The following is a 14,577-nucleotide window of genomic DNA, read 5'->3' on the forward strand; positions in this document are numbered from 1 at the left end:
CCTACAGGTCAGAGTATGGTAAAGGGTGTTGTGGAATGATCGGTCATCAGAGTTGTTTATTTATGGATTTGGAAAGGAAATTCTGCATTTCAGTGTCAAGTCAAAACCTAGTTTTATCTCAGACAGTGCAGTATTGAAGATCTTTTTTTCAGGTTAATCAGCCCTGTCAACTTACCTCCTCAGGCTTTCGTGGATTCCAATGGGCTTGAATTGATTAACTAATCAGAGCCTGTGCAAGAATTCCAGTATCCTGTAAGGCCTGTGTTTTTGGGTTCACGGGCAACCTATGCATGCTGTCAATTAGTCTAAAGTCCAACGGTGATGATGCACTCCAATTGGACAACCAGTTTACTTTCTTTGGGCACTGGATTCTGTTGGAGCAGAGAAGTCCAGTAATTGTGGCTTAACACAGGTGATGGCCAAAAGCAGAGATATTAGGATACAGTAGGTCATGGTAACACATAGTTTCAAGTTTCAAGTTTATTTGTTAACACATAATAAACTGAACGTCCAGTCAGTACCACAGCTTCAAAGAAGAACAGGACTATATAAACAGGTAAATACTTTAGGGCAGCTACAATAATACGCACAAAAACTAGAAGAGGCCAGCAGCCTCTTGTACACAGATGCAACCCCCAAACGTCTCCATAGTGTTTTGGTATCAGGCACTACATCTAGTTTAACATTGATCCCTGTCAAAGAAATCTTCTTGTACACTGAGTTTGGAATCTGAAGCGGTTTATTAACAAAAGAAACGTTAATAGTCTGTGAATCAAAGTCAAATAACTAGCGGTATAGCCAGAATTATTGCTGGAGACTAGCTTAATGAAGAAAGGGCAGGGTCACATTTATAACCTAGCATACACACGTTTTTTTCAACAGTCAAGTGATAGAATTCTCAAGAGAGTACGAGCAGGCGCCCTGGCTGTTCAGCTGATGAGAACAGGAGAACGACCTTCGCAAGTAACACAGGCATAAACATATTTCTGTTAAGTAAGCAACCTCATTTTCACACCTTGAGAGTCAAAGTGCAAGCGCCTCAAAGTCAGAGAGAGGCGCTTACTATGCAGGACTGCAAGTAAATGTGTACGTTTTCCACAATCCCTTTCTCTTGCGTTGTATCTTGTCCAATTGAAGACACGGATGCTCAATAATCAATACACTTCTTCCCCAATGCCATTTTCAAAATGTTCAAAGTTGCAATAATTACATTTCCAATTATCATAATCATCGTCCTTATCCTAAAGTGTCATTGGTAAGGTGGTGAAATACACTTGCCTTAAGTACATTATAACATAGAAGCAGTTCTGGTTCAGACAAGAATCTAAACAGTGAGAAAGTCACGAAAATGTTTAACAAAACCTTTAGTATTTTCATACCCCATCCTCCCAAAATAATTTCTATACACTACCAAAGTTTCCAGCCTTCATATCTCATCCCATCATATAGAGTATACAATTCCTTAACCCTTTCACATGTTTTATCAATCTGTTCATGAAGGACAACTGGAGTGTTCGGGATAAATTTGCAACATTCAGCCCCGATTATAGCATAAATGCCTCCTTTAGTAGCCAGGACAAAATAAAGTGGAATTCTATTGCGCAGTATCACAGTTCACTGTGCCACTATTTGGGCAGTATTTAACTCTAGTATATTTTGCAGAGGAATTTGCTAACTCCCCAGATAGTTTGGCAACTCTATGTATCTCATAGATCGATGTAGGGTCCCATTCTCTAGCATCAAGATGGCAAAGCATTTGGAAGTTTCTGAAATGCCTCTTGTCCATCTTCCATGAAGTGTAGGAGGTCAAGCAAGGACATGTCTGATAGCGGGCATAACATGTGTAGGATAACATAAACCAGATCAGTCCTTGGACAGGCACACATAAGCCCTGCTGCTGCAATCGTATATTATGTTCCAGCCTGATCTACAGTGTCACTGCGGGTGATTAGTATACCAGAAGGAAAGATTGTAGAACTTTTAATTAGGTATTTGGACAGTTCATTTGGAGATGGACACACTACTCACTCTGCCTCATGAGGATCCTGTTGTTTCTGACCCCACAAACCAATCCTGGGGCAGCAGAAGGAAGATGTACAGAAGGGGGCAAAATCGGTTGACTGGGTAATGACTTTGTGAGGTCGGCAACAGTAAATAGGTTGATGTAGTTTCAAAATTCAGGGAAAAAATGTTCATGCAGATTGTGTGTCACCACATTACTCCTTACTCTTCAAAAGAAACCGGGATCATTGGTACACTCCTAATGGAGTGATTTGGCACAAAGGAGCACAGCCAACATGAAAGATTCAGAACTTTGTAGATTGAGCATTTGTCAATGATTGGGAAGTGGACTCCACCTACTTGACTTTTTCCAGCCCACTACACTCTTCCATCAGACACAGCCACACAACGATCCAACCAAACAATTTTGCAGCAAAGATTGCTGACGAGGCCCTCAGATAGCTAGAGGCCTTCCCACTACTTGGATCGTAGGCCGTGACCATGAACAGGAGGAGCAGCTGCATCTTGATGATACCTTCATGGAACAAACCGCTTTGGTCAACAAGTCAAATATCTTTCGATTCAGTGGTCTGCTTGCAGTGTGACACATGAGTCCAGGTGGGCAGTCCTCAGCACTTCACAGCAGTGTTGGTGATGAGCAGGTCTTGATATGGACCTTAACTGAGGTGCTGACTCCAGCGGGTAGATTTTGATTTGGATCCAATCTGTGGGCTGTGGATCGTACCAGACTTTGGTTGTACTGATAAGAGATTTCAGCTTGAACATGAGAACAGAAGCTGTTGAGACTGTGGATCACTTGTTTGCAGTTTTCTGTAGAATTCTTGGCAAGTCAAATCAAGTAAAGCTGGAGACACAGGAGGAGTAGTAGGATGACTCAGCAGTCTGCCTATCTTGGTTTCACACAGACTCAACTCTACTTAGTTCTCGGACTAGGGATGGTTCTGATAGACATAAGTGCTAAGGGTAAGGTGTCTGGCCCCTTTATATAGTTTCCTTGCATATCTTAGATATTTCATTTTTCAGTGTTCAATTGCACCGTTCTACCTCTGGATTCAAAGTGATACGCACATTGCAAATGTTTTTGGGTCCATAAGGCCTTGCATTGTTTCTGTGCTACGTAGGGCACAAAGTGAGTTCTTTTATTACTTCTGATTTTATTCCCGAGTATAATAAACTGAGGAATAAACCCTCGTAATAGTTTTTGGCTACAGTAATAGAGTAAGCTTGAGCAAAAGGGTACGCCTCACTACACCCTGAAACCATACATACTAGTACTTACACAAACTTAAGAACAATACCAGAACATCTGAATGAAACACCATGTAGGTCAAGAAAAGGACCCTGTGAAACAGAGTGTGCAGCTGTAGTGGTCTTGCTACCTTTGACAACACAGTAGGCTTGACAGTATACATATGGCAGTAATGTTGAGCAATGGAAGGAAAGTTAAGTTGCAAACCAACGGGTGGTAGTAACAAGGAGCACACCTTCTTGACCGACTTGTGCAAAATCATGAAACAAGTGGGCTAGATTCCAGAGTTATACTTTAGGGGCTGCCAATCCACCATGGTTGTCTCTCCATAATCTACCAGGATGCGCTTTTAACATTGGAACCTGGGCCATGTTTTATTTTCATTTCTGGGGTCCTAATCTGTAAATCTGTGAGATCCTTTTGGCTGGGCATGAGGGGCTCCTTAGTCTGAAACACTCACAAAGTTACCTCAGGGTCAGGAGACAAAACAGCATGGTCAACAAAGTGTTACTTTTGAACCAATCATCTTGAGCGTATCGGTGAACAGCACATTTAACAATCAATCAATCAATCAATCATTTGTAAAGCGCATTACCCACCCGTGAGGGTCTCAAGGCGCTGGGGGGAGGGGAGGGGGTGCAGCTACTGCTCTAACAGCCAGGTCTTGAGAAGTTTCTTGAAGGTAAGCAGGTCCTGGGTCTGCCGCAGGTGGATGGGGAGGGTGTTCCATGTCTTGGCGGCGAGGTGGTAGAAAGATCTGCCGCCGGCGGTCGTTCTGCGGATGCGTGGGACGGTGGGGAGGGCAAAGTCGGCGTAGTGGAGCTGGCGGTTCGGGGTGTAGAAGGTGAGTCGCTTGTTGAGGCTTGCAGGTTCGGTGTTGTGGAGTGCCTTGTGAGCGTGGGTGAGGAGCTTGAAGGTGATCCTTTTGTTGAAGCCAGTGCAGATCTTTCAGGTGGGCTGTGATGTGGCTGTGGCGGGGGATGTTGAGAATGAGGCGTGCAGAGGTGTTCTGTATGCTTTGTAGTCGTTTCTGGAGTTTGGCCGTGATTCCCGCGTAGAGGGCGTTGCCATAGTCCAGTCTGCTGCTGATGAGGGCCTGGGTGACCATCCTTCTGGTTTCGGAGGGGATCCATCTGTAGAGCTTGCCGAGCGTGCGGAGGGGTGTAGAAGCAGGAAGAGGAGACGCGTTGACTTGGGGGGGGGGGTCATTGATAGATGAGTCTAGGATGAAGCCCAGGTTGCGTGCGTGGTTGGTGGGTGTCGTTCTTTTATTGCTAGGTTAAGGGCCATTGGAGAAGTTCCTGCTTTAGTGAGAAACTCTCACTTCTTCCAGAGGAGATCAACATCATGGACTGCCCCAAGTACGTTTTTAGGTCGAGCATGGCCAGACACTGCCTTGCATGGAACAGACACTGCCTTGCTGGCAGTAGTGGAGGAGGCAAGGAGCACTCTAGATACAGGAGGGTCAGTGGCAGTGATCCTCCTGGACTTGAGTGCTGCCTTTGACACTGTGAGTCACCAAGTGCTCCTCCAACGTCTGTCAGAGGTAGGTGTCTCAGGGACGGCCCTGAAATGGTTGGGATCTTTTCTCTCTGACCGTTTCTACCAAGTCTGGGAGGGGTCAGAGCAATCTGCCCTAATCCCTCTTCAATGTGGAGTCCCGCAGGGCTCATCGCTGAGCCCTACTCTATTTAATATATATATGACTCCACTTGAAAGAGTGGTTGCCCCCTCGGGGGTGAAGATCATCAGCTATGCTGATGATACTCAGCTGGTGGTCGGCCTCACTCAGCTGGCGGAACAACCTGAGGTTTTACACGACTGCCTCGCCAATGTTTATCGTTGGATGTCTATCTCTGCCTTAAAGCTCAATGGAGGTAAAACCGAGCTGATGCTCCTGGGCAATCCCAGTCCCTCCATTATTGCGACCTGTTGGCCCCGGTCTCTTGGTGACCCACCATCCCCCAAGAAGGAGATCAAGTCCTTGGGAGTATGGCTGGAAGAAGATCTGTCCTTCAGGACTCATGCCAGGAAGACCGCAGGGGTTTGTTTGGCTTACTGAAATCAGCCCGAAAGGTGCTACCTTTGCTTCCTGATCCAGCAAGGAAGCTGTTGATACGTGGCCTAATTCTATCGAGGCTCGATTATGGGAATGCGCTGTTTCTCGGTGCCCCCGAAGCGACCTTCAAAACCCTCCAACAGGTGCAAAACGCAGCTGCGAGAATCCTTATGGATGTTCCCAGAAGGCAGTCTGCTGCTCCTGCCCTCAGAGCGCTTCACTGGCTCCCCGTGAAGGAGCGGGTGAAATTTAAAGCGCTATGTACTGCCCATAAAATTTTACATGGCAAAGGCCCCCCTATCCTTGCTAATATGGCCCGTCCCTATAAACCCCCACGTCTGCTGCGCTCGGACCAAAAACACCTTTTGCAGTCAGCCAGAGTAAGAAAAGCTCGTTCTGGGGGCAGGCGTTTCTCGGTGCAGGTGGCGTCTCTTTGGAACTCTCTCCCCCTCAGGATTCGCTCAGAGCCCAAGATCCTACCATTTAGGAAACTTCTTAAGACCCACTTGTTTCCACAGTAGTGATTAGCTGAGTCTCCCCTTCTGGTCTGTTGCGCCGGGACGCCCCTGGAAAAGCTGAGCGCATTATAAATTTCATATTATTATTATTATGGCCAGCGCATGCATTGCTCTGCCAGCCATGCTGTATTGAGGTACGACATATGAGCTCTGCCCATTTCCCGCTCCTCTTTTCAATTGGCTCCTGTTACGGTCCTTGCAAAATCGTTGCTTTTCAGTTGGGAAAAGGCTTAGTAGCCCCTCCTTGGTACCGCCTTGTCTACATTTGTAACCTCCCATAACAACTGGACCTTTTACTTGTGGCTTTACAGTCTACTTTATAGGTCGGTGAGTACCATTTTCACTAATCATCTTCTCCTCCAGGCTGCAGGGGTGCTTAATTCAGGTAATTCAGTTGCCCTTGGGCGAGGGCCTGTCTCTAATACACATAGCTGTTTCTCGTTAATGCTACTCACTGAGATTTATTGCATAAACACATCGCTCCTTGTCACATCGTCCAGAGGGCGCAGATCACAGTGAAAGGAAAATCTCTGCTGCTGTAATGTCGGAGCAGCACCAACTTCAGGGACACCTTGCTCTCTGTTTTAGCTTCGCTGCTTGGTCACTTTATTTGTAATTCAGTGTGAAGCAAATGCTATGCTTGGCGAGAACTCTCCTCACCGACCAACCTCCACCCATCTACACTGTGAGAGGAATTCTTGCTTGCTCCTGGAGTACGCTGGGTGCTTACATTTTAAGTAGTTGCCCGACTTGTCATGAGAACAATGTATTTTTAGACTGTACTTTTATTTTACTGCGCCATCTATGGCTCACTTAACTGCCCAGAAATGCCTCACACAGATGTTACATTAGCTTCATTATTTCAATCCTAATGGGCTTTAAACCACTGCTATTTGAAGTGTTTTTGTCTCAACTGTTATCTCACTTTCTGGAGTTACTCCGTCACCTCTGGCTTTGCTCGTTCACTTCACACGTTCAGCCTTGCAGCTCCAAAATTCCCGCCCTGCAACAACATAACCTAATTTGCACCCGGCGTGCTCCCCTCATCACATACTCCATGTTCCCTTGGGACCACAACTTAGAGATGTGCCAGTTCATGAGGCAACGCTATTTAGGAAAAGATTTATTCTGCAAGTTTACATCACATTCAGTTTGCTGCTAGTCCCTTTCTCTGGGCCTTGGCCGGATGTGACGAGTAGGCAGTGTCGGTTTTTAGGTCTCGACTACAGCATTGCTTTAGCACTGCTTGTTTGTCGAGATTATAGTAAGGCTATCAAAAGTCTACCCAAACTGCGGATTGGGTACAGTATATGTGAGTCAGGCACGTGCACATCGCCAGCCTCATCGCACACCATCGGCCTTGGCATCAGACTTCAAAGGAATCCGCTCCCCCGCCCCCGTTTCAGACTTCAAAGAAATGCGCTCCCCCGCCTCCGCCACATCCAAAAAACTTCTGCTCGCTCGGATTCCGAGCGACCGTGGAGAGTAGTCGTCCTCAGACTGCTAGGATTAAAACTGATGGGTTTCCGGCCCATTCTGCAGGTTTAGGGAAAGCGTCTATTAATATTTCAGAAGGGAGACGCAGCTGCAAGTCAATAGCTTCCCTTTAAATCAACGCTTACTGTCTGCAAAATGGCACATTATCAGCAGAGGAGGATTTTCATGGAGGCGGCTACGGAACGGTGCTGCAATGTCCTTGACAGACACAAGGGTAAATTGCTGTCCTTCAAAAATGTGTTGCAAAAGCACTTTACGAACGCGCAATATAGTTCACCTTTCCCACAAAGCATGATTGGTAGACTTTACAGAAACCTACGTAAGTATATTCAAGTCATTTGCATCCCAAAGAGCCCTTCATTCTCACTGTATCATATAGCAGCTTAGAGACTCTGGACATTTCACACCAGCTGAACCCTTTGTCACAACACCAGCCTGCCCCCAATTGGAAACTGCGTCACCTGGAGCCTAATAACTTCCAATGAGCTTGACTTGCTGGGGGCGGGAGGATGACTCTCTCCCCCCGAGAACATTTGAAAGAAATGGCGACAAAAACTGCATTTTATAGCGTAATTTTCACATACATTTGCCTACAGCTCTGAATAGGCACTCATTAAATATTCCAGTACTTTCATGATGTGCCAGGCCTACGAAGCTTCCCAGAAGGGGACCCCATTTTTTTTCTCCAAATTGCTATGTGCCCCCCGTAAGTTGAGTATGAACTCTGGTTTGCCATTGCAACCAGTGGTGACCCCATATTCCAAGAATCGTCTTCTGTATGCCAAAGACAACATATTACCATGGGTATCTTCCATTAAGCCAAGAATTGACTGCAGCATGCCAGGGCCAGCATATTGCTGGGGTGCCTAAGAAGCAAGTATTCCCTTGAGTATGCCAATGGCAGACTCTCAGGCATAACACACACTCTCACTCACACTTACTCGTTCAACCACACCACCGAACTCCACTGGATCTACCACTGCTGCATCCACTTCACCTTCCAGAAACCAACCACACACCACACACCACCACACCCAACAGATGCCTCACCGCAACAAGAGCAAGGTCACCGAGGACCAACTTAACACCGCCCTATCCCAGAGCCCACCCACAGACCCAACCGACCCGACTCCGCAGCCCGCAGCCTCAGACAGTGGATCGACGACTGCTCCAACACCCTCGCCTCACTCAAGAAACCTCTCACCAACCACACCAGCAAGAGAGCCAGCTGGTTCACCGAAGACCTCCAGACCTCCAAGCAAACCTGGCGAAAACTCCAAAAGAACTGGTCCCGTGAACAAACACCGGAAAGCTACATAGCTCACAAGAACGCCACCCGCAGACACCACCACCTAATCAGATCCGCCAAAAGGCCCTCCTTCAAAGGCCGCCTAGACAACAACGCACACAACAGCAAAGAGCTCTTCAGCATTGTGAAGGAACTCTCCAACCCCAGCTCCAACACCAATGACATCCCACGTCTCAACACCTGTGCAACTCGCTGGCCACCTTCTTCCATCGCAAAATCGCAGACATCCACAACAGCTTCAACGCCGTCACCACCCCAGCAACCGCTGAGACCCCCGCTACCACGACCACCAACCGCCTGCTGGCCTGGACCAACATCAACGACGACGACACCATCAAGTTCACGAACACTGTCCATTCCGGATCCCCGGAAGACCCCTGCCCACACCACATCTTTAACAAAGCTAGCAGCACCATCGCACTCTACCTCCGGAAACCCATCAACATCTCCTTCGAGACAGCGACTTTCCCAGAGAGCTGGAAGCACGCAGAGATAAACGCCTTACCCAAGAAACCCAAGGCCGACCCCAAGGACCTCAAGAACGTCCGACCCATCTCCCTGCTCCCGTTCCCGGCGAAGGTCATCGAAAAGGTAGTCAACAAACAGCTGACCAGCTTCCTCGAAGAAAACAACATCCTGGACCCGTCCCAGTCCGGGTTCCGCAGCAACCACAGCACCGAAACTGCCCTCATCGCCGCCACTGACGACATCAGGACCCTGCTTGACAACAGAGAAACCGCGGCCCTCATCCTCCTGGATCTGTCAGCCGCCGTTGACGCGGTCTGCCACCGCACACTAAGAACACGCCTCCACGATGCCGGAATCCAAGAGAAGGTCTTGGACTGGAACACCTTCTTCCTCTCTGGCAGAACTCAGAGCACCCGCCTCCCCCTTCCGCTCTGAAGCCACCAAGATCATCTGCGGCATCTCCCAAGGCTCATCCCTCAGCCCAACGCTGTTCAACATCTACATGGCACCGCTCGCCCACGTAGCACGACAACACAACCTCAACATCATCTCCTACGCCCACAACACCCAGATGATCCTCTCCCTCACCAAAGACCTCCACACCGCCAAAACCAACCTCCACGAAGGAATGCAGGCCATCGCCAACTGTATGAGAGACAGCCGACTGAAGCTGAACTCGGACAAGATGGAGGTCCTCATCCTCAGACCCACCCCCTCGGCCTGGGACGACTCCTGGTGGCCGGCTGCACTAGGAGCACCCCCTACACCCACCGACCATGCACGCAACCTAGCGGTCATCTCGACTCCACCCTCTCCATGACGAAGTAGGTCATCGCTGTATCCTCCTCCTGCTTCAACACCCTCCGCATGCTGCACAGAATCTTCAAGTGGATTCCAACCGACACGAGAAGGACGGTCACTCAGGGCCTCGTTAGCAGTAAACTGGACTACGGCAACTCACTCTACGCAGGAGCACCGGCCAAGCTCCTGAAACGGCTCCAACGCAACCAGAACGCATCCGCCCACCTGATCCTCGACATCCCTCGCCGCAGCCACATCACACCCCACCTGAGAGACCTGCACTGGCTCCCCATCAACAAGAGGATAACCTTCAAACTCCTCATCCACGCACACAAGGCACTCCACAACACCGGACCAGCATACCTCAACAGCCGACTCAGTCTCTACACCCCTATCCGCCAGCTCCGCTCCGCTGACCTCGCCCTCGCCACCGTCCCCCGCATCCGAAGAGTGACCACCTCGCTGCCAAGACATGGAACACCCTCCCCATCTGCCTGCGGCAGACTAAAGACCTCCTAACCTTCAGGAGACTTCTCAAGACCTGGCTCTTCGAACAGTAGCAGCGTCCCCCCCCCCCCCAGCACCTTGAGACCCTCACAGGTATGTAGTGCGCTTTATAAATACCATGATTGATTGATTGATTGACTTACTCATTCTAACTCGCTCACATTCACACTCCGCCTCTCACTCATAGTCATGGCCACTTATGATATAAACCTACTTACACACTCTCACTCACAAATGCGCACACACACTCATGCTCATCTCCCTCACTCATTCTAAGTCACACTACTTCAGTCATAATCACCCTTTCACTCACTTATTTCCGCAACCCTTCTCATTCACTGTCTCACTCAATACTCACTTTCATTCGCTCTCACTGTTACACACGCTCACTGAGACTCTCATTCTAATGCACACAGTCACACTCAGACACACTCCTTCCCTCCCTGATTTCCACTCACACCTAATCACACTCACACGCTGTCTACATCTTATTGCCGTGGCGCGCCTTTATTTTCATTGCAACTTACTCCTTTCAATCTTTATTTTTTGTGATAAGGCCACCAGAATTTCGAATCGCCTCAATAGCTAGTCTGCTCCTGATCACTCTTACCGAGCTTTACTGTCGCCTACGATGGTGATTACAGAACGCATGTTGAAAGTGTGTCCCAGCCTTTGCTTATTTCAGCACTTGGCAACCAATCCTAAAGCCTGAAAGTGAAAGCAAGTGGCTTCGGCACATCAGCTCTCACACAGAACTCGCGCATGCTGACTACGCACATCTTTGCATGCCTGTGTGAAAACACAGATAAGAAGCTTGAGGAGGGCTTGTGGTTTATTGTATCAGGCCAGTGGCAGGAGAACCTACGGCTGTAAATCATTTGCAGTTTTATTGTCTCCAAGCAGCGGGTCATAACTCAACAGCCTTGATGTGCATTTGCTGTAAAGCACTGACCTTACGAGGCAGGGTTGGTTTCCGCGATTCCTAGTCACCGGGCAATCAGTGCGTGCTCTTTGGGGACAGGGTTTTTTTAACATGTTAATCAAGCCTTGAACATGCCCTGCCCGCTTCTCATAAGGTAGTCACATCGCAGGGTCTCTCACATGAACTGGGTTCACTTTATCTGCAGGAACGGATACAGTGGCTTGTGAAAGTTATGCTTAGGATTTACTGGTGAGCAGATTTTTTTTAATATGTAAAATAATGCAGCTCACAAAGTGATAAACACTATTGGTTCGAATCGATGGGACAGCTAGGTTTGCTCTGCCAAACCACAGCAATTTCCCTTACTGAAAACATCAACAACTGCTATTGTTTTCAAAGGCGCTCAAAATGTCTAAAATCGCCCTCACTCTATCTATCGCCCTCACTCTGTCTATCGCCCTCACTCTATCGCCCTCACTCTATCTAGCTATCTATCTGTCTGTCGCCCTTATTCTATCTATCTGTCGCCCTTACTCTATCTATCGCCCTCACTCTATCTATCGCCCTCACTCTGTCTATCGCCCTTACTCTATCTGTCTATCGCCCTCACTCTATCTATCGCCCTCACTCTGTCTATCGCCCTTACTCTATCTATCGCCCTTACTCTATCTATTTCCCTCTCTCTGTCTATCTATCTGTCTATCTATCTATCATCTCTCTATCTATCGCTATCGATCTATCTATCTATCTATCGCTATCTATCTATCTATCTATCTATCTATCTATCTATCTATCTATCTATCTATCTATCTATCTATCTATCTATCTATCTATCAATCTATCTATAGCCCTCACTCTATCTATCTCTCTATGTAGCTATCTATCTATCTATCTATCTATCTATCTATCTATCTATCTATCTATCTATCTATCTATCTATCTATCTATCTATCTATCTATCTATCTATCTATCTATCTATCTATCCATCTATCTATCTATCCCCCACACTCTATATATCTATCGCCCTCCCTCTATCTATCTATCGCCCTCCCTCTATCTATCTATCGCACTCACTCTATCTATCTATTGCATCACCACAGCATTAATCAGCACCACCACAGCATCACTCAGGGGCACCACAACATCACTATGCGCTACCACAGCATCACTGAATGCCACAGCATCACTCGTCGCCACCACAACAGCACTCAGTGCCACCACAGCATCAATCGGTGCAACCATTCAACAACAACTGGTTCAAATATGTTCTCTCAATGTTTCAAGCTTTATTACAAATGTCACAAAAAGATGTTAATATTTCCCTGCTGTTCTTGTATTTTCGTCACAATAAAATACACTGAACATAATCTTCACAAAAGTTATTTACAAAAGTTTAAGCTATTGCCATTATAAATTACAATTACCTTTATTTAAGTATTAATTATTTTAAAAAAATTACAAGTCATTGTTATTTGTAGTAGCAATACATCTAAGACGTAAATACAACACATATTGCATTACAAATGCTATAGGTGTCACATTTGCGAAAGTTAAAACTATTGGTATTGTAAATGACAAAGCAATTAATTTCGCTATTTTCAAAACCAACACATAAATTAAAAAAATAGTAATTTACAATACCAATAGCTCAAACTTTCCTAATGCGAGACCTATTGCATTGCAAATGCTTGTTAGAACTGTTGTCTCTCCTCAGAGGCCCATGGCCCTGCACTCTGTTGCTTCAGAGGTTAGCCAGGAAGCCCCTAGTCTGACTCTGGGGTGTCTGCAATGCAATAGGTCTCGCATTTACGCAAGTTTGAGCTATTGGCATTTATTTAGATTTTGTTTTTTAAAACATGAATAAAAGGCATTGCGATTTACAATGCCAATAGCTTAAATACCCACTAATGCGAGACCTATTGCATTCCAAATGCTTGTTTGAGTTAGTGGACATGGTTAGACTTTTCTGTACGTCTATCAGGAATGTGCCCATTCCCGCAAGGGAGAGACAGATTCTGAACTAAGACGATAGACAATTCACCAATCTCTGCCTACAGACTTTGAGAGAGAGGGAATGGTAAAACCACTCAGATCACTCTGGAGCAGGAAAAAAGAGGGAATATGAGGATAAGGGAAGGCAAGAGAGAGGCACGCCACACTAGCAAGGACCCATCACAGGAGGATCTCTCTTCACCCTCTGCACACCTGGAGTGGGTGGGTTGTAATAAGTGATCTCACAGTTGTGGCTGAAGGTTCTGTAAGAACAAGTGGCACAGTGACAATCAATATAGATACGAGGATCACATATGAAAGCATACATAAGAAGCAAAGGCATTGGGTCTTATTGCACCAGGAAACATCGAGAAGCCTGGAAGCAACCAGAGGTCAGTCAGGCAGGGCAGCTGTAGTGGAGGAATCAAATTACCCACAGATCTTGAAGCACAGTGATTAGCAGGAAAGAGGTACAACAAACAGGGACCAGAGGAAACACGAACTGGGGAAAGAAGCAGAATACAGAAATGTGAAGGAAACAAAATACAGTGATGAACTAAGTGGGAGTGGTAGCCATACAACAAACAGAAAGTTGCCAAGCATCATTGCATCTTGCATTTTTGCAGCCTTTCTATACTGACCAGAGGTGCTGTGCTCCCTCTACTAGCCCATTCCTGGAACTGCCTGTTCTTGACCCTCTGTGTATGTGTGTATGACAGCTGCCAAGAGCCAGTAGTCCACAGCTTCCAATCCTTCTCTGTCTTGCGTGAATCCCTCGGACAGAAACAGACTTGTACTTTTGTCTTTTACCCAGTATGTCCCTAGATAAAATCCTGATAATAGGTAGAGTACAAGCATGCATGCGTAAGAGTGATCAGTTCAACTACGGAGCAGAGGACACTTGGGCAAAGCAATGACTTGCAAGAGCTTCTTGTTAAGTACAAATAGCAAAACCAGCAACCAGTGCTTTAAGAGGTGAAAACTATTGATGTAATACTCAAGATCTGGTGGGCGTGGTGAGAATACAGTCATGTGCTTCTCCATTAGGAAAAGTAGAGAACGGCGAAGCAAGGTTTAGCACAGTACCAGAGTGATGTAGGAAACAGAGAACTAATATTTCCAATTTTGATAAACTTAACATAGAAAAGTGTTGGTTTTGGTGGTTATAGTTAACAATAATGCCACCACTGCATGAGGTACAGCCACATTGACGGGTGACTCAAGTACAATAT

This window comes from Lissotriton vulgaris, chromosome 1_1 (genome assembly GCF_964263255.1).
Source record: "Lissotriton vulgaris chromosome 1_1, aLisVul1.2, whole genome shotgun sequence".
Taxonomy (NCBI): Eukaryota; Metazoa; Chordata; class Amphibia; order Caudata; family Salamandridae; genus Lissotriton; species Lissotriton vulgaris.